Below are 25,019 nucleotides of genomic sequence, written 5' to 3' on the forward strand. Positions count from 1 at the left end.
CAGAAACTACATCAGCCACTTTTCTCAAAAAGCTCTCTTCAATATGTGAGAGGAAAGGAAAACATATCAGACAGTGTGGATTAATGACAAGACTCTGAGCAACAGTTAAAAAGCAAAGGGCCGCAGCTTCTCTGGGACACCCCTCGTGCTCCAAGGCAGCCAGGCCGCCCTGGCTGCCCGGGACCCTGCGCTCCACGGGCTCTGCAGAGCTGCACAGCGGGGAGGCAGCCTCGGGCACCTCAGGCCCTGGGCACCAGTGGCCTTCTTGGTCTGGACGGCTGCCTCTGGGCAAATGCAGCCTGCTGGCCCTCTGCTCTCGGCCCTAGCCTGGCCTTGCAGGGCTAATCCTGCTCCCGGTCTGAAACGTGCTCAAGGGGGATTTGTTTGTTTCCAGCTTTCCAGGGCATTGATTTGCACCACAACATACTGAAGGACTAAGGCCTGAACAACAGGTCCTGAGCTAAATCTGCCCTCTGGATGACCCTTCCAACCAAATGTTCAATGGATCTGCTCCTTAACCAAGTCTTACTATCAATAGGATCGATGCATTCATTCATTGGTGAAACACATCTTTATCTTTCAGCATGAAGAAATCAGACAAGGCTACATCTGGCCTTGCTTCCTCCTTGAGCCCTGGACAGGCTCAGGGAGAAAATAAGAGGAGAAGGAAATCAGATCTCCTGCCCCAGAAGGTCTGTCAGATTGCTCGTTCACCACTGTCAAAGCTGGGCTACTCTCACAGTGCAGTCAGAAGCCTGGTGGCCAAGAAAGGGGGAGGCAGTGTAGGATTTCCTAGTTCCTCGCAGTGACTTTCCCGAGCTTTGCTGGGACAGCTTTCCCCACCTGATGAGTGGATCTGGATGAAGGATAAATAAAAAGGGTGTCTGCTGATGTATCTTTCTTAACCACTAGAGGCAACCTTTTGTACCAGTGATAAGGTGCATTGCTTACCTTCTTCTTTTCTGATTTGCCTTTGCACTCCTGCATGATAGTAAATTACACTGTTGCTTCAGCTGGTGTCTGTGTCTGTGTCTGTGACTCTCCCTGTTGCAGACAAGTAAAAAATGTTATTAAAGAAAGGTCTTATGGAATATGGATGAGGCCATGCTACTTCAGCTAAGCAGCTAGCAATAGCCTGCAAGCTCCCAGTTGAAAACTGTTTAGAGAAAGAGAAGTTTGTTCACACAACAACCTATTCTTAGGGAGAAAAACAAGTGCATCTGCATAAATATTAGCTCTGTTCCATCAGAACCCACCAAGGAAAAATGTAAACAACCTGAAACTTAGCACATACACACAAATGACCTTCTGACCAATAAACGAGGCAGTAAGAAAACTACCAGTCAATGGGTGCTGCACATGAGGTCCCTGAAAACTGGATAAAATAAGTGATGTGAATAAAGAATTGGCTTTATCGGCATGAAGGATATGGAGTCTCGGCTGATTCATTACAACATCTCCCCACCACCAAAACAAACACACAGCCAGTTGAGCACAAGACCTGCCTCTCTGCCAGCCCATTTCTCGGAAAACACCCCTGATTGCCATCTCTGCAAGTGCAATCCCCACTTTCCAACTACCTTTTCTGCAGCCAGGTGAGAAAAGTCGTCGCTCCCAGCTCCGGACACCTCCAGAAACCAACTGCTTTCAGCAGTCACAAGCCTGAAATATCAACTTCCTTACTGAACCAGCCCACTGGGAGCTCACACAGGGAGGCCTTTTGTCCAAGGATACCCACACAAGAGCTCGAGGCTGGAGCAGTTTGAAATGCAACTCCTCCCGATGTTAAACCACCCTTTATCAAATGAGCACATACCAACCTGCCCCAAAGGGAAAGCCGGCAGGAAAGAGAAGCTCTTCTCCTGCAATAGCAAGCTCTGTGCTTCTTTCTGTTCCAGCTGGAGAGTGGAGGCCATGGGCTACTCCTCACTTTGGGAAGGAACCCTGGGAAACGGCCGGATCTGGGAGACCAGCAGAGGGAAGTTCCCCAAAAGGTACAAAAAGGTTCTCTGCAGAGGGGGAAAAAAAAAAAAATTAAAAAAAAAATTATATATATATATATATATATAAATGAAGCATTTCAAAAAGTTCTCAGACAGAAATTTCTGCCCCAACATGACAACCCCAAAGTCTCTGTGGTCTTTCAGGACACATCATTTTTGTCAGTCCCCCAAAGCACAATCAGCTCCCCAACAAGACTTCAAGACTAAAGGACAAACCTTGCCCCCTCACCTCTCCACACCAGCCGAGGGAGTCTCTGTCCATTGCAAGATCTTTGTCAGTCTGCATTGGCAGGAGCTGGCTGCAGGAGGCATTTGCATTGGAAATCTCCCCAGATGGGGGGAAAAACAGAAGAAGCGATTCCTGAGGAAAGAAAATGGCAACATCCTTTGGGAAGACACCGGTGTGAGCTCCCTACAAGTGAAGGCCTTTCATCCCTTGCATCAAGCAACATCCATCCATGGGGCAGCACTAGCGTTTTGATGACAATGCTGACAAAATCACTGCCCCTTCCTGCTGCTGTTGCTGACTCCAAATCATGAGAGATGTTCCAACTCTGCAAAAAACAGGCAGAGATGGCGAGAAAAAAACAGCTAGTCTGCTGAAAAGGTGACCAAAAGAATGCTTTCTCATGTCCCCTTTTCATCCTTTCCCCAGGCAAGACAAAGCAATGTCCTTTTCCTCCGTCACCGACGGTGACTCAGGTACAGGATGCAGCGTGGGGACAGAGTCCATCACTGCTCCCAGAGCCCGCCCTGGCCACGGGCTTCCCGTGCCCTACCGTGCCGAGCCGAGCTGTGCTGAGCCGAGCCGAGCCGAGCCGCGGCCATTGCCCTCCGGCCGTTGTGGCCACAGTCGGCGATGGACGCCATGGCGGAGCGGCCGCTGCCCGCCGGGCTCAGCGCCGGCACCTTCCCCGCCAAGCTGTGGCGCCTGGCGAACAGCCCCTGCGTCCGCTCCGTGCGCTGGGACAGCCAGGCGCGGGGGCTGCTCATTGAGCGCTCCCTCTTGGAGCGGGAGCCGCTCGGCCCGGGCGGCTCCCAGGGGCCAGCCCCGCACACCTTCCGGGCCACGCGGTTGCGCAGCTTCCTGCGCCAGCTCAACCGCTACGGCTGCCGCTAGGTGCCGGGCCGGCCTGGCGATGCCGGCGCCTGGCGCCACTACACCAACCCCTGGTTTCGCCGCGACCGCCCCGACCTCCTGCTCCGCATCAGGCGCCGGAGCGCGGCCAACAGGCAGCGGCCGGCGGCGGGGCGGGAGGGGCGCAGGCGCCCGCCCTGCGGCTCCCAGCAGCTCCCCAGGGCGCGGCCGCTGCCGGACGGGCGGGACGGGCGCGCTGGCTTCAAGCCGCTGCCCCGGTTTTTAGGTGTCCACTCCACTTCCTGTGGGCACTGCAGTCCCAGGGAGTTCTCTGGTTTGCGTGTCGCCGTCAGGGCTGTGAGGGGAGCAGCGGAAGCACGGCCCCACGGGAAGGAGACAGTTTCAAAATGGACACCGGTACGAAATGGGGGGTGAGGGAGAGTGGTAAAGGTATACAAATGAACTTATTCACATGCAAACTGGGAACAATAACGGATACAAATGAATAAGTCTTTAAATATGTCTTTAACCTAGTAAACGTGGAACAGTAACTTATGCCCCTACGGAATGGGGCATGAGCAGCTACGAGCATTAACAAGGGTACAGGTGTGACGTAGCATTAACAATTGATACAAACATTTACAACACGGAACACTGTGATTACTTAAGTAGACACTTTATATGAACCTTCTGTTTTGAGATTTTATTCCCCATAAAACCCTAACAAGCTCAAGGTCCATTTATAATAAAAAAAAAGGGTAGTCAAGCTTCCAGGACTGCAGACACATGGAGGTGAGACCACCCCCAAACAGGCTGAAGGTCCATTTGTAGGAGAAAAATGGGTAGTTAAGCTTCCAGGACTGCAGACACATTGAAGTGAGATCCCCAACAAGAAGCTCAAGGTCCATTTGTAGGAGAAAAACGGGGAGCAAAACTTCCAAGGTGTTCTCACTTTGATGTCTCTGCAGTTCAGGAGGTTTGACTATCCTTGTTTTTCTCCAAAAATTGGACCTTGAGCTTGTTTGGGGTGGTCTCACTTCCATGTGTCTGCAATCCTAAAACCTGACTACTTGATGTTTTCCTACAATAAGCCTTAAACTTGTTTAGGAGGGGGTCTCCCTTCCATATGTCTGCAGTCCTGGAAGCTTGACTACCCTTTTTTCTCCAAAAATTGGACCTTGAGCTTGTTTGGGGTGGTCTCACCTCCATGTGTCTGCAGTCCTGGAAGCTTGACTACCCTTTTTTCTCATACAAATGGACCTTGAGCTTTTTTTGGGGGGTGTCACTTTTCTCTGTCTGCAGTCCTGGAAGCTTGACTACCATTTTTTCATTTGTAAATTGACCATAAGCTTGTTGACAGCAGACACATGAAAGTGCCACCCCTCTAAAAAGCTGCAGGTGCAATTTTTAGAGAAAAAAGGGTGGTCAAGCTTCCAGGACTGCAGACAAATGGAAGTTAGACTGCCAAAAAGAAGCTCAAGGTCCATTTGTAGGAGATAAAAGGGTAGTCAAACCTTCAGGACTGCAGACACGTGGAAGTGAGACCACCCCCAAACAAGCTCAAGGTGTATTCATAGGAGAAAAAAGGGTACTCAAGCTTCCAGGACTGCAGACACATCCAAGTGGGTTGCTGCATGGGCCAGTGTTTTTTTGTTTGCTTGTTTTTCTTTTTTTTTCCTCCTCTTTTTTTTTTCTTTTTATTTTTCCTTTTTCTTTTTTTTTTTTTTTTTCCCCAACAACCTCCTGGAGTACTACAGGAAAAGGGCAGAATTGCTGGACAGTGCCCAGTCAAAAAGGGACCTGGGGGTGCTTGTTACAGCAGCTGAACATGATCCAGCATTGTGCCCTTGTGGCTACAAAGGCCAACAGACTTTTGCAAATATTAAGAATATGCTAAATTTTATTCAGAAAACATTTCCTTCCAAGTCAATATCAATTAAAATATAACAGTGTTAAGCAACTTTTGAAAAGCTGTAACTAAAGCTCCCAAGGTTTTATTACTTTTTATTACTGAGCTTTTAACAGAGCTGTTCCAACATTCCATAAGTTTTTGCCCGAGATTTTATCTTGCCCTCATTCACATGGAATGAAATTCAGGAGGATCAGAAGTTGTTCCACGAGTCACAGAAAGGCCACTATTCCCAAAGGAGTGCAGAGTTTTTAGGTTGCTTCTCATGTACCCCCAGGAAATATGCAAGAGTCTGGTTTAATAAGCCAGAGCATTAACTAGAAGCATGACATGTAAGATTTGATCTCTTCCCCTTTCCCTCCTCCTACATTTGACAGTCTGGAACGGGGAGAGTGGCAGGGTTGCCCTCTTTAAAGTTTCACTGAAATGAAGTCTACAAAACAAGCTCCCATTTTTATGAAATCACATTTCCCCACTCCAGATAAATCCTATTTCACCAGAAAACCTCTGCCCAGCTCCTTTTGTACATCCATTCTATGGGATATCTGCTTTCTGGTCCAGAAGCACTCTGGACTGATGAGGTAAAACAGGTAAGAGAAGAGATCACAAAGACTTAGTAAAGGAAGACCTTCCTAACCCATTTGAAGAGTTAGACATAACTAACAGCATCTCCCACGTGAGCATCAATTAAGAAGTGACAAAGGGACAACACCTGAAAAAAAGCCTTCAGCAGACTTTGCCTGTCAGCCCCATCAGCCTCACTAACATCATTTTTATAAGGAGGACAATCTGTGTTCAAGGTTGCTTCCTGAACTCACTTCTCCAAACTGTCTGACCTGCAAAGGTGATGGCTTTGTTGTCACTGACCGCACCAACTGTCCTGATGGATCACTAAGCTCTCCAGCAGCTTCTCAGTATTTTTTAATAGGCACAGAAATGGGAAAGCAAAGAAGCTACAATAAAAAATTTAAAACACACAAACAAAAAAAACACAAACAAACCGTGGAGAGTCTTTGAACTTCAAAAAAAAGAAGGCAAATTGTTGTTAAAAAACCATAGCAAGCACCCAGTGCCAACCAAAGTAATGCTTAGGAAAGCTTACAGAGTCTAAAACACAGTATTATTCTGGCTTCCTAATTTAGTGATACAGAGTCAAAGTTTCTATTTGACATATCCCACATAATTGCACTCAATTGTAGCACTGCCATTCAACAGAAGCCAAGGATCCAGAAATGGAAAGAATTGCCCAATGTGGTATATTCAAGAATCTCTCCTTAATATCGAACCAGATCCATGGCCTATGTTCTCATCACTTATGCCATGTGTTATACAATGCACTTAGGCTTAGGAAGTATTATCAGAATAGCTCTAAAAGTAGTATTTCTGAAAAGAAAGGGAAGAAGATTAAGACAAAAAGAACGTCTCTTCCAGGTGTTCCCAAACAGGGCCCAACTCTTCTGACAGACGCTTCAGTTGGCTGCCTTTACCTTGGTTTGGCTTTTAAGCAGAGATACTCATTCCAAGCTCTTCACTTCCCTCTAGCTCCAAATAATTTTTTCATTAGTGAACGGGACATTATTTTTTATGCAAATCAAAGGCCCAAAGGAGTTTATTTTATCACCAATACTTCTATCTGTACAACAGCTATTAAGAGAGCAGTACATCCACTCTAAACCTATCATCAAGGTATCCTGCTGTGCTGCTGATCAATGATACTCTCTCCAGTTCTGCCCCTCAAACAACACAGGGAAGAGTATTCCCAACAAGCTGAACTTTTTCAGGAGTAAAGTTGTCCTATTCCTTCCAATAATGAACTCTGGATCCCTGGTGAGTAACTCACATTTAACCGGCAGCATTCTGGGCTGCTCCTATTAACTGCAACAGCCTGGACAGCTTGAACCTCAACAAAACGTGCAGTAAGCAACTGAGCTAATTTAACCTCATTGATCCTCAAACCAGTAGAATAATTTGATGTCCACACAGCAGCTTGTGCACCGCCTCCAACATAAACGTGGCCCTATAGGAAATCCACACCAAAAATGTGCTGCAGCCCAGCTGCCAGAGCTATCAGGCTGGGAGAATCACTGCACAGTCTCCGAGCCCCCTCGCCAGCTGCACGGCATGAGTCACACGCTTTGTTTGTTCTTGTTAACAGTCAAGGGCTTGTTTCCAAACTGGATGTATCCTGACATCTCCCCAGTGCCGCAGTTTTATGGAGGAGGCTCCATTTTTTCTGTAAACTGTTTACCTCCAGTTTCGACATGATCACAAAAAGCATTGCTAGGAGAGGCAAACACAGAAAACCACGCAGCACTGGCACTTCTCAGGCAGGTACTGAGCTGGATTTAAGCTCCCTATTAATCATTAATTACAGCAGCATTTCAAAAATTTAGGTTTGGAAATAATTTCAGCACTACTTAATCACAAAGGATGTAAGGTCTCCCTGAATATTTAGGAACATCTACTTTCAGGGAGGCATTTTAAGAAATGTTCTTTGTATATAAACTATTTGTTATTTAAATTATTGCTGAAAGCCAGATGCTTTATTTTGTTCAATACAACACATTTAAAACAATAACATGAGATTTTAATAGCAAAATCACCTAGCCCACAAAACACCATTCTATGTTGACTAGGGTGGCAAAACAAGGGTAGTTTCTAAACACAGAAAAATAAATTTAAAAAAAGGATTTTTTCTAAGCATGTAAATGCAGGTCTTGGTACCACATACCAAGAACTTCACTTGCAAAGGAACTTGGTCTTGCTAGAGTTTTAAGTACGGTGGTTTTTTATCAGACCTGGCCTCATTCATGCTTTATGCCACTTGTAAAATGGAACAGGGCATTTTAGGAAAGAAGTACCTCCCTTCAACTCCTAAAAGCTGTGACTGAAGCCTGTTAAGTTTCAGTAGCATTTCAAATATACCAGGGCATCCTCAGCTTTACCTTCTTTATAGGACAAGGTACAGAAACCCACTGGTAGTTAGAGGAGCCACATAATCAGTGTTCAGCATTTCTACCAATCAAATTATCCCTGATAAATAGATACGACCTAGCATGAGAATTCACTTTTACTTCAGCATATTAAAAGTTATTTATTTTAAGGATAAATATATATCTCTTTCACAACTACACTGCAACACAGACATGAGTCCAACAGCGAAACAGCATAACAAAAATACATCCCCCTAATAGAGCATATCCACTGCTTTTTCTTCATCAGCCATACAATATTGATGGAAACAGGAGAGATTTCTCTTTCCTTCTAACACAGCAGGTTAAGCGTCTTGAGAGAAGTCAGATGTCACTATTAACTGCAAGCACACAAGAAAACAAACTCATGCCAAAACAAGGGATAATAAAATTGAAGTCTAAATGGAAGTTGAGAGAAAAAAAAGTCCTGCTCCAACAGGTTAATCTCTAGCTAATTCCTCTTGTGACAAGTAGCTTTAAATAGTCATTTCACTCAAATTCTCCTACAACAAGTTTTCCTTGGAAATGAAACAATTTCTAGAACAAGCATAACTATCTTTGACCACACAAAACAGCATTTCATCTTGAACTACTCTAGCAAAAAGTCAACCTTTTAAAAAAGATTGACTAAGAAGACAATTGGAAAAGTAACTTCAGTCAGAAGTGATAGAATCAGCTGTAAATACTGGATGGGAAATTCCTGAAGAGACAAGTTTTCCCTTAGAGAGAGATGAAATACAGCAATTTACATTTCCCAACAACAATACTGCCTTTCTTTCCAAGTTCACCCAGAAAACTCACAGTATAAATCAATAGCACAGATTTGGCTCTTACACGCACCCAACTCCCAGGACATTTTGTCATGCTCATCGTGCTGCATTCACTGCCTCTCCCAAATATTAATTGCCTTCACTTCTATCTTCAATATCTACTCGTGACTTGGGGGATTTTGCTTCAGGTTTTAATGCTTGGGATTTTTTTACATAGGACTATACACCTCAATAATTGTATCCAGGAAAGACTGGGTTTGATGCCATTTTTACAGTAGAACCCAAATTTTCAGTACTTTCTACCTACTTGTCCATTAACTGTTCATAGAACAGAAGGACAACAAAAGCCATAAACCTCTTACTTTAGTAGCCTTCTGGAGGTGTAATTCAATAACTTCTTGCAAAATAAAACAGCAGCTTACAAAAATTAAAAAAAGAGTCTTCACCACAGTAATCATTACAGCAGGGCAGATGCAACAACTATGCATTTGTTTAGTCCATCTAGACGTGGAAAAGGATTAAAACATGTAGACAGTAGCACAAGTCACCATCACTTATTATTTAAGCCATAAACCTAAGCATACTTCTGTGGGAAAATTAATTACAGACATGGGGGAAATCAGATCAGTCACTAATCAGGCAAAGTGAGCAGGAAAATACAGCTATGTTGTCCACTCCTGATTGAGTCGCAGGATCAAACAGCACTAAGTGCAAGTGGACTGAGGGGGAATTATTATTACGCCTTTTCATCACTGGAATCATGCTGCCCCAGACAACCCCGACTTCTGTGTCTGGGCTAATTACAGCCTGTTAAACGTCACAAGGAGACTGCAGCACAGCAGCACCTCAGAGGAGGGAGAAAGACAGTTTAAGGAGGGAACAAGCCAACGAGAAAATTCTGTCCTACAGCTGAAGGAGAAGGAAACAGCCAAGCTAACAGGACACCTGCAAAACAAACAAGGGTCCACACCAGGCTGTGTGCACACACCCACACGCACAGCCACACCAGCACTGCCTACTGGAAACACCTTCCCCTGTGATAAAATATCAATGCCAAAGGCCAAAGGCTTTGAGAAAAAAAATATAAATTCGGTGATAAGGCAACTTTTCTAAATCCATTTCACAAATACTTGTTATTTCAAGCCTCAAATCACTCGTGGTAGGATAATACAGCACACTTGGAGATATAGATTTATGCAATTTGCAGTTACTTAAGAAAAGGGCTTATTTATACCTGTGTATTTTCACCAAACCCAACAACTGCAGGTGTCATTAGGCTACACTAAAAACTGCTCCCCCTTCAGTTCAATCACAGCCATGTCCTACAACTCATGCAGTCTGTTCTACCTCTAGGTCCACTAAGGATTGATTTCCAAACTGTGTCACAACTTCAGGATGACACAGCATCCAAGTATTACCAATAAATAAATAACAAAAGCTCTGTTTTTGAAGATGAGACACTAATTTACCAGCACATAATTGTAACTGAGCTGTTTCATACTCCAGCTGAAACACTCCTGGTTTGGTGTTGGTAGAAGACATTCACTGCATATGAAGCTTTACGCATCACATTGAACTAATTTAACTGTAGGTGAGCAATTCTCTCAAGTTCCTGACTGAACTGCCCTATTGATCAGTTATTTCTCCTTAAAAAATATACACCTGAATTTTACTCTCCCTCCCAACTCCCATAAAGAGGGGTGGACTAAAACTGGTTATAAAATGTTAGTAAGTGTGCCAGCCAGCAAGTATCCGAGTGGCTTAATCATTAAAGCTGCCGTTCATTTCCACTAACCACGTGGATGCTTTCAAATGTCTCAGTCCCAACCAGAAACTGTAATATTTTTACAGACCATAGGAAAGCAAGATGGAAAATAACCTGCTGTACACTATGTTTATGCACGTGAACATGGATGCCATTGGGCATAACAACGGCAATTCTGGAGTTGGATGTCCTTTCTGCTTGTTCAGTGTACTCTATACAGCTGCCTTACAAACATGTCAATGTAGGGTAGCAGTTAGGTTTAAAATCAGTTGCAACATGGCTTAAGGAACGAGTTATTTTTGTAATCCAAACTCACTAGGATCCACATCTGTAAGAATTTCACAGAAAACCAGACAAGTGTATCTGCACATCAGCAGCTCCACAGCACAAACTGTGAGGAACAAAGGCCAGTGGCTGCTCAGGGACCCTTCCCATGAGGCAGCTGATGCACAGGAGCTGCTCTGTGTAGAGTGTGATGATTTACCCAGCCAGTGTTTAAAACGCCCATATTACCCGATATCTGCGCCCATTTTAAGAAGGGGAAGTACTGGGATCAAAGTCCCTCATGGATTCCATGCAGAATTACAAATTCCTCTGTTTGGGTGCAGAAAACTGTTTTTGCTAAGGTGACTAACTTAAATTTTTCCACATTTAATTTCACTGTTCCTCCTACATCCAGTATACTGACAGAATGAGAGAAAACTGCATTCTACCCTAAGTGCCATTGCTATGTCAAACAATTCTTTCAAATGCTGGTTTTGTTGAGCATCCTAGTAATTGTCCCATCTCAAAGACCGGCTTAATCCTTTCTGAAAACAGCTTCTCCTTTATGCTTTTAGAATTACTAAATTTTTTAAGTAATTAACATTTTCCCTCTGACTAGTTCTGTTGGCGGACATCAGCAATTTGAGGCTGTCCCCACAATTCACTTGCTTTGTTCTCTGCATTATCCCAGACTGACATTTAGGTTTAGTTTGCAGGAGGTTTAAATCCATCACTCACCACGAAACCCAAATCAGTGATTTCAATAATGCCTGAAACACCAAGGAATTGGGGAAAGGACAGGAAGGCACTCCCACACTTTAAGGGACCGGAGAGAAAGCTTTAAGCAGTTTCTCAAGCGTTCCCCCCTTTCTGACCACTGACATTTGGTCTTGCTTGCTCTATGCTGGGTGTTTCTCCTTGGCATTTCTGTAGGAATGGGCACTGCTCCAGTGAGAATAAATGCACAGTTGAGTGTCATTAATATACTGATCTGTAAACATCTAAAGCAGGTATTGAACCACCGTCTGACTGGAGAAAAACAGCCTGTGGATCAGAAATAGCAATTCATTACCAAGACTTTTTTTGCTGAATTGTGCATACAAAAAAAAAACCCTGAAAGATTCAATCAAATTCATTTTACTATAAGCCTTTCAAAGATGAACGAAAAGCCTCTTGGTCCATTTGAAAACATAGGGATAACTGTGCTTTCTTTTAGAGTATCACAAATTTACAAAAGTTGCCAGAGGAAGTAAGAAAACAGTAACAAAACCCACCACAGATAAAACTTCACAAATCTCAATTCCAAGACACTGACAGAAATGGTTTATATCCAGCTCTGCTACTAAAGGCTCATTTGCAAAAATTGTGACCACAAAATGCATCACAAATTGGTTTTCTACCTCATGACTGCTGATTACTAGGTAATAGAATATTAATGGTGCTTTTTCAACATCTACTTTTTCTCAAGGTGCATAAATCTCTGTAAAATTGCTTTATCTTACTTTCCAAACAGTTGAAAGGCTGGTCTTCAGATGTTTGAACAGCAATCTTTCCACTACAGGGCAGCACACTTCCTTTTCACACAAGTAACACACTCATCAGATTATTTCCACCTCCTGATACAAAATCAGATGCACTCTCCAAAGAGGGAAGTGATTCTCCAGCTTCTACGCCTGAAGTATATTTACAAATTATTTATGAGCGTGACCAGATTGTACCATGTCCCTTCCTAAGAGCTTCTAAAACATACAGTGAATCCAAAGGAAGCAAAACAAGATTTCTAAAGCAGCTGAGTCAACTTTCATAGAAGCTCTTTCTTTATCCAGAAATACAAATACTTTTTAGAAACCAGCAAGGGTATTGATGTTACCAACACAGGGCACATGGTTTGGTGTGACTTTTATGAATTTACAGCCTAAACTACTACTACCACTTGGGCATCTGGCTGAAATACTTCTCTCCACTAAACATTACTGTCTACAAAGAGATAAAAGTTAAACAGACTGTTTCCTTGAGGTTCTCAAGAAACCTTACTTCAAAAGGATAAGAAACTGAAGTTATTTTGTCAGCAGCAGCTCCCTCAGAAGTACCCATTTTCCTGAGCAGGGGATATTTGTCAAGAAAGCAAACTGCACAGCCAGAGCAGGGAGTAGTTCAGTCACACAATCAATAGTTTAATGATGAGAGACCCAGTGCTTTGGTACCAAAGCCCATCAGCCCAGTGAGAATCTGCATGAAGCACAACTGTCAGTGCTGACCGGGACATGAACTGAACAGGGCTGCCTTTCACTGTTCTTTCCTTACCATAGTTATTATACCTGGAAGTGAAAGGTTTTACACATTGTACAACCTACCCAAAAGAGTACCTCCCTGCAATGAAGCAAAACATGAAAAACTGTTCTCACAGTAGTACTCCAAGGGAGGAGAAACACATCCCTAAGAGCTCTCTCTGACCTCCTTTTTTTGCAAGCTTATATTGGGATGGGGTAGGGACAATACCTAATCAAATGCTATGAAGGATCTTTTCAGACAAAAAGGCAAACTTTGTCAATACCAGATAGAGAAGTTCAGACAGACCTTTTGAGCAAGAAGTAGAAATTTAACGGTAAATACCACCACTACATCTACTTTCAGATGAGGGTATTCATTGAGAATTTAACAGAAAAATAGATTTCAAAGACAATAAACCATAATCCTTAGCTCTAGACAAACTCCCCACAGTACCAAGACATGGCTCAATTCAAGTGATTTTGAGTGAAAAGCTCCTTTGAATGAGGCACATGAAAGGTTTGACCTCAATTTTGCATTTCACAAGGCAGGTTATTTTTCAGAACATCAAATAACCAACCAAAATACGGGTCAGTTGTTTGACCAGACTATGTTTTGTGAACGAAATCCAACAGCTCAATTACAACTTAGCAAACTCAAGCCATTTAATTCCAAAATCCTCAATCATGCTGGACATCTATGAATTGCAAAACTGCACAAGGTCAGGACCTCTCTTCTGATCCTTGGCCACTTGGAAGAAGGGAATTGCAGAAAACACCTACTGAACAGTACAAAATTTGAGCACTGTTTTCTTTTGCAAGCACACCATTCTCTCTCTTGTCTCACTGATGGCAACGAGCTTATTTCAATCAACATGTTTTCTGAAACACTTAAAAGATGAAGAAAAAACCTTATTGCTCGTGCTCTGAAGATACTACCATTCACTGCCACAAGACAGCCTGAACTCCAATAGAGTCATTAACAAAGTGGCCAACTTGCACGGAGAGTCAGTTTTAGAAAAGTGGAAGGACTGAAACCAGAAACAGGACTTGAAGTGCTGCCTAATCTGCCCCTAGAGCTAGAGAAAAGCAGACAGTATTTGAGCCTGAATGCTCTCACTGTGTCATTCGTGGCTTCAGGCAGTCCACACAAATTTGAGATTTGAATTTGGGAGTCAGTAAACAGGATTCAAGGCTTTGTAGCTACAGGTGGTCTCAGAGCTCTGAGATTTGACTTTCTTTGAAAGATATTCAAGAACTAAAAAGACGCAACAAAACTCAACTTATAACAACTTTCAAAGTTTTACTTTACCCTATATTTGCCTGGTCATTAAACCTGGAAGAGGATTTAAATTTATTTCCGCTCTTTTAGAACTATAAATGCTTACGCCAGCCAGGTTATTGTCCAATTTCTATTCCTAGCATTCTGAATGATAGTGATGACTTTCTTTTTACATTTATTATAATACTTACATGGACAGAAGTAGTGGTGATGCATAATTTTGGCTTTCTTAATTCGGCCGAGACTGTCTTATGGATTTAATTAAAATTCTGCTACCAAAGCTCTAAGTTTTTGACGTATTGGCAATGCAGAACTATCAGCTTTTATTCATTTAATTGTGTAACCACCTCAACCCAAAAGTATCTTTACCCACAATCTGCTTGGTCATTCCATCACAACTATTAAGGACAACTGAGTAACCTGTTCCCATAAAGCACAAAGATTAACAAATGTTTGGTTGGGGTTTTCTTTTACCCGCCACACAAAAAAAGTGCACATTTTCAACACATCTTTTGGGCAGAATGACAATTATACACACAGCATATGCTGTTTCCCTCTGTAAGTTGTAGCCAACATTTCTATTCTTTCCTCTAACAATAAATTTGAAGTGTGTGCTACATTCATATAAGAAGAATATATAACCCAAGAGTGCCGGCTGCAGCCCCACAAAGCCACCAAAAGTTTATTTTGTCTCGCAAAAGAAGGCAAGCACCTTTCAGAGGCACCACCATTTCCTTCTCTCCTGGATACAGATCCCTTCAGGCAGATTTGGCACACACGCTTGCAGTAAGAGGACAAGATGGAGCAGTTCTGTCAGTGCAGCAGATTAAAAAAACCTGCCACCAAGAGGCTTTATTCCAAAGGCAATTCTCTGATTCACAAAAGGTCTGCCTACCATACAGCCAAGCAGAGGCTCCCAGATGGTGCTGGCAAAGCAATCTCCACTTTTTCCCAACAGCACAGCAGCATGTTGATGTCTAGTAAAAAATATTTCTAGTCCTGATCCCTTTGCTGTCAGTTCTGTAACATGCACTGCCCTGATTAAATAAATAAAAGCCTATCAACCACCAGCAGTTTCAAGACTTACATGAAGCTCTCCTACTCTTAGGGGAAAAAAAAAAAAACCCATGAAGTCAGCATTTAAAACCAAGAGAAAGTGCTTGGAATTACATCTCTTTCTTAATGACAGTCCCACTATTCCCTAAAGTTTGGGGAAGTTCTTTAAAGCAGCAAAATATTTTTGGCCAGGTGATCAATAGCTTGCTCCAGTACGAGACAGGACGAACACTGGACAGGTACCTCTAAAGTCACCAGAAACCAGCAGATTGCAGTTGGCTTCTCTCACAGACACACCTCTAAGCGATCTTGGCTCCCAATTCCAGTCTCCTCCACCCTGGCATCCACACATGAACAAGTGGACTAAGCAGCATTGTTCAAATCCCGCTGCACTTGCTTAACCTCCATAAGATCTCCCAAGAGAGCTTTACTTTGTGTCACTTCTGCTCTCCTTCAATCCTGCAGCTCTTCTGCAAGCTTCTGCTCAAGACTTAGCACTGACTACTCAAAAAATCAGAACACAGGAACTCAGAAATATTTCAACAATTAAGCTTTCTTCTGGAGTAGAACCAACCATAGAAATCATACAATTAGAATATTTCCCTGATTTTTATTTTAAACTTCAAAAAAAAATCCACACTAATAAAAGGACCTTAATACATTGATAAAGTATTCACCAGGTCAATGAATAAAAAGGTTGAAGTTTCTCTCAAAGGAAAAAAAAAAAAAACACCAACCAAACAAGTCTAGGTGGGAGATAACAGGCACAGCACCCTGTGTCACATTTTCTGTCTTGAAGAAAAAATAATGGGGATGTTTGGACAAGTATTTATCAGAACAAAGCCTACAGTGGCCCCTGAGGATAAAGTCAAATTTTTCCAATGCCAGCTAGTCAGTAACTCATTGAGACTGTTAAAAAACTGAACTCAAGGACACCGGCAAAAGCAAGACTGGAGAACTGTAAATACACTATCAAATTTCTATCATGTGAAACCTATTTTGATGGCCACAACCAGCAAGACACATTCCCTAATGCACACATTTGTCATACTCAGGTTTGTTACACTGGGTGATTTAAAGTGACCCTGCAGAAAAACTGGTTTGCAAAGACAGCAGACAAGAAAAACTTAGAGGCCACAAAGAGTACAAGAGGAAAAACTGAACTTGCTAATGATAGTTCAGTTCATGCACTTGTGTATGCAGACCCAGCCAAGCCACCAGAAGGTGAATGAAAAATCTGAAAGCACAACTGAGCAAACCTTCAAAAAATACCTATCACTTAAGAGACCAATTTCATATGCACGTGATGCTGAAAATTTAGAAGAATCAAAAGAATTGAATACTTAAGCAGGAGGATAAGAGTCCATACCATTGACACGAGATCATTTTTTCCTCTTAAAACAATGGGAGAAATGTCTTGTATTAAAACAATTGTTTTCTTTAGGACTTCTGAATTGCACTAAATATTAACCTTCCTAAAACTGCAATGGCAACCCCAAATTAAAAAAAAAAAAAACTTGGGACAAGAAAAAACAGTGATATATATGAATACAGTTCAACAGATCTCCATAGACACTCTTACGTTTCAGAATTGAGTTCATATTGACTATCATACACATTAATTTGAAATCCCAGCTTCAGTCTTTCATACAAGTTCTACTTCTCAGCATTTTTAATGAGGAACTAAGATCTTAATAAAGCCATTCATTTCATTGTATCAGAAAGTCCTTTGCCTGCTGTACATTTTCTCTGCAGCTGTAGGCATGCATGAGTATGCCTAGCATGTGCATCTGCGTATTTCTATTTACACTAGGAGTACTTCAATATTCATCTGCAGTTATGTATTTATGTACACAGCTAAAACCCCATAGCTAGGTTAGACATGAAGTGATGTATTTTAATGGGGGTCAAATCTTCAATCCAGGCTGGGATTTTCTGCTATTTAAGAGAAACAGGCTGTGGAGCATTTGACCTTTTTCTCCAAGAGCAAGATAAAATGTCCCAGATGTGCCAAATTCTCGAATGCATTGTTTGTATCTCTTGTAAGAACAAGTCTCCAGGCACCTGAGCAAAGATAACCCACCTTACATGGATACCTCACAGACCGGCAGCAAAGTGCTGTCATCTTACCAACCAATATTAAAAGCAGGCTACTGCATGAGGCTGCCAGAGAGCCTTAGGCAGCGCTGTTACATCTCACATTTCACACTTGGTTTGCTACAAGAAGCAGCAAAAAATAGTATTTTTGGCTCACCAATATCAACAGGAAAAGACCAAGTGCTTTCCGTAAAGAAGGATTCTCACCTGACACCAGGAGCCCCCTGGAATCTTGGATACAATCAAGCTCTATCAAACACACTGCTGATATACCTTGCAGGTAAGACAGAATTTTACACCAATCTCAGTTTCCCATCTTAATATATTCTCTTTGCTGTGACAGGTAATTATGCAGAGCAGGACAGCCCTCTCAATTCCTGTCTTGTGAAACAAAGATCGCCTGAATTAACATAACCAGTACAACAAAACACTTTCTAAACTTCCACTCAAGAGAAAAGATTCCCTTCACAAAGACGGCCGCTTAAGGGCATTGAGAGGATTTTTTGGACTTGGGGGACAGGGACAGAGCAACATTACTTGTTTGTTTTCAGTTTTGTGCAGCTCCTCATCTGCTTCACCAGCTAGTGAGAACTGACAGAAATGCCACCTATCTTATCGAAACAGTTCTTATCTGACCTTTTTTGCCTTCTCTTGAGACAGACAGCAGGACTCTGGTACTGCTAAAGGAAAAAGTACTGCCTGGGATCTCTAAAAACACAGATTCTCAGAAAGAAAACAGTTTAATGCATCAAACAAGAACACTTTCTTCCCTCAATACTGCTTACATATTTTCACCTTTTCAAAGTCTCCAAATAAAGCTTAGAAATTAAACGCATCAATGCTACATTCAAATATTTCTCTCTTCTAACCTAAGCCAGAAAAAAAAGAAAACCAAATCAGGAAAAGAAATCCTTATTTTTACTGCAAGAAGTCTCGGTTTTCCACATGAGAAGCCACATTCTCAACAAACAGATGCCAGAAGAGTCAACATTATTGAAGAGGGTTGAAGTGAGCTGTCAAATTACCTTCTGTCCTCTGAGGATGTGCACTACACTTCCAGCATGTTTCCAGCTCTCACATTCAGAGTGTGAGAGCCAGGACTAAAACATCTGCTGGGCCTAACGAGGTCCCTGTCACATCTTTGTGATAACACATTGCTCATGTCTATCATGTAACACAGGCAGAACATATTCTCCTGGTTTTAGTCCCTTAGATTCCTCGGTCTAGGCAAGAAATTGGCAGCCTGCCAGGCTTCCTATGGACCATTCTGGGGTGGGACCACCAGGTAAATCTCCCCGAGTCCGGCCATGATATCCTAAAGAGAGACACTGCCCTCCTTCCCCATGGATAAATGGCATGATGAGCAGTGCAGCAGGAGCAGGAAGCTCTGCTAAGTTTCCACCACTGCCATGCATTTTCTCTTCACTAAACACCCATTTACTTGCAGGAAGAAAGGCTCCCCTAATAGAACCTGTTCTTTTTATTGCAACCAAGAGGGAAATGGGCAAAAAATAGCTTGAAACTATACCAGTGTCAAGCTATTATTAACTATCAGGCATACACTGACAGTAGGAGAGATGAGGGGGCAAGAGGACTTTCAATAGCCCAAGAGCCCTTTCATCATCTGACCAGCTTCATCTATTGTATTCAAATAAGTGTTAAAATACAGAGAAATCACACATATCTAGTGCCTTTACAATGAGTATCCAGTTGCAGATTTCTTTCTGCATGTGACTAAATTTAATGCATCCTTGCCGTGTACAAAAAAAAAAAAGCCTTGTGAAATGAGAGGTGCTTACATTTTCTAACAAATGGGATGACATTACAGAACAGGATCCTTTTTGTTACTCAGGAAAGCAACATGCTCTTGGTGCAATTGATTTCACACATAAACGGCAACAGTTTCAAAGCCCAACACCGCTATTTTGGGCCAGTTAGTAGAAACCCATTTCGAAAGCTGATAGCAGCTCTGACAATTAATTACAAGCTCAAGATCAAGCAGGTCAAATCCTTGTGAAATCCCTAGACATCAATCAGAATGACTCCTGAGGGCCTCCATAGAGTTCAGAGCAAGTATTCCCTCTGTTTGCAGATCATCTTTCAGTGCCTCTGAGCTGCACAGATTATCAGCATGAAGATTTTATGGAATAAGATCAAGGTAAATAGGGCCAGGAGGTGTACAATTTCCTGAGTTTAGGTACAACAGACTTGCCACAGGTAAATAACTGCTCACTTAGGCACTTATGCATCTTACAGCCAGGTGAGGGGTGAGGAAACACTCCCAAAGGAGACTAAAACACACTGCAGGGCAAACTGGAATTCCACCAATCCACACCTGCAAAACTCACTGACCACAACCGTGCTCAGCACTCCACAAAGACTCCTAATGAATTTATGCAGCAGCAGTACAAGTTGACAAATACATTAAAAACATTTTTAAAAAATAACTATTATGTCATGATGTTCCTCATGCTGATCTAAGTCAGGGTAAGAGCTGAAGGGCATTTCCTTGTGAGCTGACAGGCCCACAGAAATAACCCAGCCATGACTGTCCCCAAGGACAACAAATGGGGCAGACCCCACTCTTCCAACAGGCTGAGCTAATCAACAGATCTGCACATCTACTGCAGAATCTGCAGAAGAAATCGATTGAAACCATGTGTTGTTATGGATTCATTTTGCCAAAAAATTAACTGTGACGGGCTGGCACGGTAATGACTTGAACTTTTCCACAATACCATGAAGTACTGATGCTTCTGGAAAAACAAAGCAGATTCTGATGTACCATTTAGCCTTCCTAGAAAGAAACCACGCCAACAAGATGAGATAATCTTGAAATTGCCATCTCCAAGCTTCCTAAAACTGGAGAGAAGCTTTGAAATCTATTCGGACTCTGATTAAACTCAGCAAGCAACACGGTAAAAAATATATTAAATAGAGCTTTTAAATAGACAAACTGCAACAGTATTTACTTATTTTCTTCTATTTCTCCTCCCTGGAATCAAGCACTCAGGCAAACTTCTCACTTCTACAACAGCATATTGACTTTTTGACACTATGATCATTAAAGTCAACGTGGAAAATACATGCCCAAACAGAAAATCTAGATGCTGAAAGGAATATCAACCAAGTCAAATCCAACTTCTAAAAATAAAATCCTCAAGAAGTGAGTCACCCACCCCCAAAACTGTACCACTTATAGCTACTTTATAACAGAAATGCAGGAAATATCAAAGGCCTTTTTCCACTTTGGAGGTTTATGCACAAAGCTGAAGTCCAGCACACGTTTGTTTGTTAATGGTTGAGACCTCAAGCAGAAAAAAACCCCACAAATAATCCCCAGCCAACAGTATAAATCAACCTAAAGAAAGCTCATCATTTACTGAGTATCATGGCCATAAAGCTGCCCAACAAAGAGAGGGCAAGACAAACTTCATACTTGTATAGCAATCTAAACTGAAAAGCATCCAAACATACCACGTGGAATCACTAGTGCGACAACCAAGACAAAAAAAAATCTCTGCTATCAATCTTCAGCAGCCAGCTCACACTTTTTTACCCTCTTTTATAAGCCATTTCTTCTTACAGAGTCACTTCCAGGCCCTCACTTTGAGTCTACCGTGTTTGACAGATCAGCTACAACATTTTTCTTCTGTAAAACAACAGAACTTAGACCAGATTTTACTCAGCCACAGACTCTGCAAGCTCAGGTGTCGTTGCTTTACACTCACTGTTTCAGGTTCTCCTTCCACCAAGCCTGAAGGTGCCACAGTGAAGGAGCTCTGGAACTTGCTGCTCTGATGAAGGCACTTGGTCCAACTGCAGTGTTTCCACTCTGTCTAACTGCAACCTTGATTGATGCCAGCTGCACCTCATTTGTTCCATCACCAGGTTTTCCTGAAGAGTAGCACTCACCCTCCAAATTTTAACCCTGTAGGGGACAAAATTAAATTATATAAAAATATACAATAAACATCTATATTATTTATAAACTGGAATATTTATGATTTATTTAATGAAACTGGAAAGTTTAGCCCTCTAGGGGCTAAAATTAAGGGGACAACAAGTAGAAAGACAAGAGAAGCACGGTCTGTCCAAGAAGTAAAAATCACTCAAGGCCCATCAGGAGTTTGAAAGTTTCCCTCAAATAGTAAAGATCACACAAGCAAAACAGAAGTCTCCAAAGTATCTAACAGAATCATTTTGTATAGATTACATCACTACATCCACCATTTAGTTAATTCATTAACAAGTGCTAAAACCCCTCCTTTATCTGTACAAAGACCAATCGTGCACAGAAAAGAGGAACATATGGGAAAGAAATATAGTCTTGCAACATGCAGGCACGTGGGAGACAGACCTTTTGGGGATCCCGAAGGTGGCAGCACAATTACTAAATTACCTAAGCAAGAGTCAGCCGCCAAAAACTCCTGGGGAAGCACCACGGCCAACAGCTGCCCCTGCCAGTGTCATATGGGACAGCTGCAGCTTGTTTGGAGGAATACCTAAAGGTGATCCACCCAGAAGGAAAGTGATCCTGCTTTAAGATAAGTCTCTAGTTCTTAAAGGATTGCTGAAAGTAAGAGTACATTTATTTGTATGTTTTACACTTAACACTTGCTTGAATACCCCTCCAGAAATGTTGTTAATCTGATAACTAAGAACATGCCATTAAAAAAAATGGCATGTTTTTGTCTCTTTCTTTCAAAAGTAAAATATTCCTTGTTGTTTAATGGAAAAGCAGGCTCCTCTCCAAACACATCCTGTGAGGCCTTTTCCAGTGAAGCAGTGTGCATAATGATAAATGAAAAAGGGAAAGGTTCTTGCAAGTATTTTTATCTGTGTTATGCAGAGGTTGATCTGTTACACCCCAAAATTATTTTCAACTTCAACAATTCACCTTTGCCAAATCCCTAACTCACTGTAAAACTCTAATAGGTACACACAACATTTCTTGTGAATAAGTTTGCAACAAATCCTACAAGTTCACCCTCAGGAAAGGTGGCAAACACCCCGAGGGAGTATACAACACACAATATACACTCCTTGGAAGTGGAGGGAGCGAGATTTGTCCTTCCTCCTCCTACTTTTTTTGCCAAGAGTGAGGGAGTCCCAAGGAACCATTTCAACACTTCAAGGAATGGCTCACATGCCAGGAAAGGCTCTGACACACTGACTGAAAACACTGGGAGGAGGGAGGACACACAACACATCAGCCAATGCAGATTTTCGGCTGCCTTGGACATTATCCCTTCACAACAGCCACAATCTTTTTCCATAGACATTCTCCCCAGGTAAAAAATCCAGGCGTGATGGTGAAGGGGCTAATTCTTTACCCCATTTAGAATTAGTCAGAGATCTTCACTGTGTTTGTGACTCGTGCTCTCTTCACTTGAAACAGCTCCCACAAGACCTTGAGGGACAACTTGCTTCAACTGCCAGGAGGTCAAACTTGATAAAATCTTCAATATTGTCCTTTCCGGTGTATTTCCTTATCCTCCTGCCCTTATGAGATCTGCCTATACTGCAGGACCAGCTATCTGCTCTAAAAACATGGTTCTTGTATGAAAAATACAAGCCAACATAGAAAATCTAGATGCTGAAAGGAATATCAACCAAGTCAAATCCAACTTTAAAAAAAAAATCCTCAAGAAATGAGTCACCCACCCCAAAACAAATGCAGCAGGAGAGGCAACTTATTCATCTCACAGAGATCATTCTCCTATCTCTCCATGCTCTGCTCCAAAGTGTGTTCAAATCAAAGGATCTCATTTTTTTCCTCTTCCCCTCAATTGTATTTAATTAGGCTTTTTTTTTTTTTTTCCTTTGAAGTCAAGGGAAAGAGGCCTATTTATTGCAAGGAATATTTAGCCTGGCCTTTTCCTTCCAGTGGTCTACCTCACTGCATCTTCAAACCCATTGTTCCATGGGGACAGGGAGGCATCCAAATAAAGATTAAGAAAAAGGCAATTCCTGTGGTGTTATCAATTGAAGAAACAGGATCACTTTTCCCAGTGTCAATCAACTTCAATACACTAATAAAATTAACAAATATCAAAGTGGTTTGGGTCTGAAATAGAAACATTTCCACTAAACCTGAGTAGCTTTTCCAAATACTGGGCAAATAGTTTGATACACTTTGAAATACTAAAATATCTCCAGTGCTCCAAGATGAAGCTGAGCAAATTTCACTGAGTGAAATGAGAGTAGACATTGTTTGCACCTTCGAAGCATGCATCATATTTTCATCTTGGTGTTTAAAACAAGGCCACTACAAGGAGAATTTCCACTGGCCCAGCTGTCAGTAACTGGTTTTGTGACTTACCTGCTGGGGAATTACTCACTTCCCATTGCAAATCTGAAATCACTGTTCATATGGACAAATTGCTCCTGACTGCACCCTGATGATGTGTCCTCAGTCCAGCTCATGGCACTGGCAAGATAAATGTGTAGAATGAGATTAGGGGCAAAACACTAACAAAATTTGCTTAGATCAAAGAGATGCACTCACACCCTGTCAGTACTACCTGACATCTTCCTGACAATATTATGAGGCAATTAATGTCTGTATGTATTGGCTGATGGAGGTGAATTATGGTAAGTTCTAGGAGGCAACTCTCTAAAGCAGGGGAAGCTGATTAATTACCCAGCAATAATTCATTATTGAGACATTTAGGTCGACTTGTGCACCACAAAGTCAGAGGGAGCAGGAAACAATCAAACCGATGAATACTGTTCAGACTAAACTCTTTGCAGCTATAGCCATAGAGGCACATTTACAGAGAAAATGACACCATCTCAGAGAAATTAGGTGCCTGGAAGCAAATCCTCAAACCAAGTGGGCAGTCTCCATCCCATACAAGGGATGTATCAGCACATGCAGCAGGAGCCCCTGTGCTGGCATTCTCACTGTTTCTCAGGTCTACCTGTTCCCTGCCTCAAACAATGATCACACACCCGGGGCACAAAGGAGGAGCCAGTCTGCAAAGCCTTGGGCTTTCATCTCACACTGCTACACTGAAGCAAATGGACAGGAAAATAGAAGAAGCCTGAATACACCTCTGCTGATAAAGATCTGTATGTTAATACCATTAACATTGACTACATCTAATTTAAAGCTGATATCTGCCTGCATATCACATCCAAGTCTCTTTTCAGGTGTACAAAAAATGTGTCCATTTCACAGCATTTCTTCCTTTACTTCTCCACCTGGATCATACAGAAAATACACTTCTTGGCCACCAGCAAATCATTACCCCTTATGGGGACTGTTCCCCAAAGAGTTTAAGTACCAGAACAATGGACTACTGCACACCACCAAATTTCAATTGTGACTTAACCATTCCACAAAGGGGATTTACTGTAGTGACACCTCTCAGGAAGACACAATTATTGCAAATTTCACTGACATTTTCCACTAACAAAACACCACTTCTACTTTAGCAGTGATTCGAAGATGGAAACTTTCCATAAAGCCTTTTCTTTCCTCTGGGTGTCAGAGTTGTCCTCAAAGTCCTTCTGTGTTAAAAATTAATTGTCTGGTTTGGTCTAACACA

General features: G+C 42.1%; 1 long non-coding RNA gene across 1 annotated transcript; it reads right to left on the reverse strand.

The window, feature by feature from the left end:
* Positions 1-952: 952 nt before the first annotated feature.
* Positions 953-21,388, reverse strand: LOC136304245 (uncharacterized). Its single transcript, XR_010724446.1, has 4 exons — positions 21,195-21,388; positions 2,233-2,557; positions 1,821-2,009; positions 953-1,044 (listed from the first exon to the last, which is right to left on the reverse strand). It is a non-coding gene; the product is annotated as an uncharacterized lncRNA (long non-coding RNA).
* Positions 21,389-25,019: the final 3,631 nt, after the last annotated feature.

This window comes from Chamaea fasciata, unplaced genomic scaffold (assembly GCF_029207755.1).
Source record: "Chamaea fasciata isolate MVZ Bird 193981 ecotype frontalis unplaced genomic scaffold, bChaFas1.0.hap1 SCAF_63, whole genome shotgun sequence".
Classification (NCBI taxonomy): domain Eukaryota; kingdom Metazoa; phylum Chordata; class Aves; order Passeriformes; family Sylviidae; genus Chamaea; species Chamaea fasciata.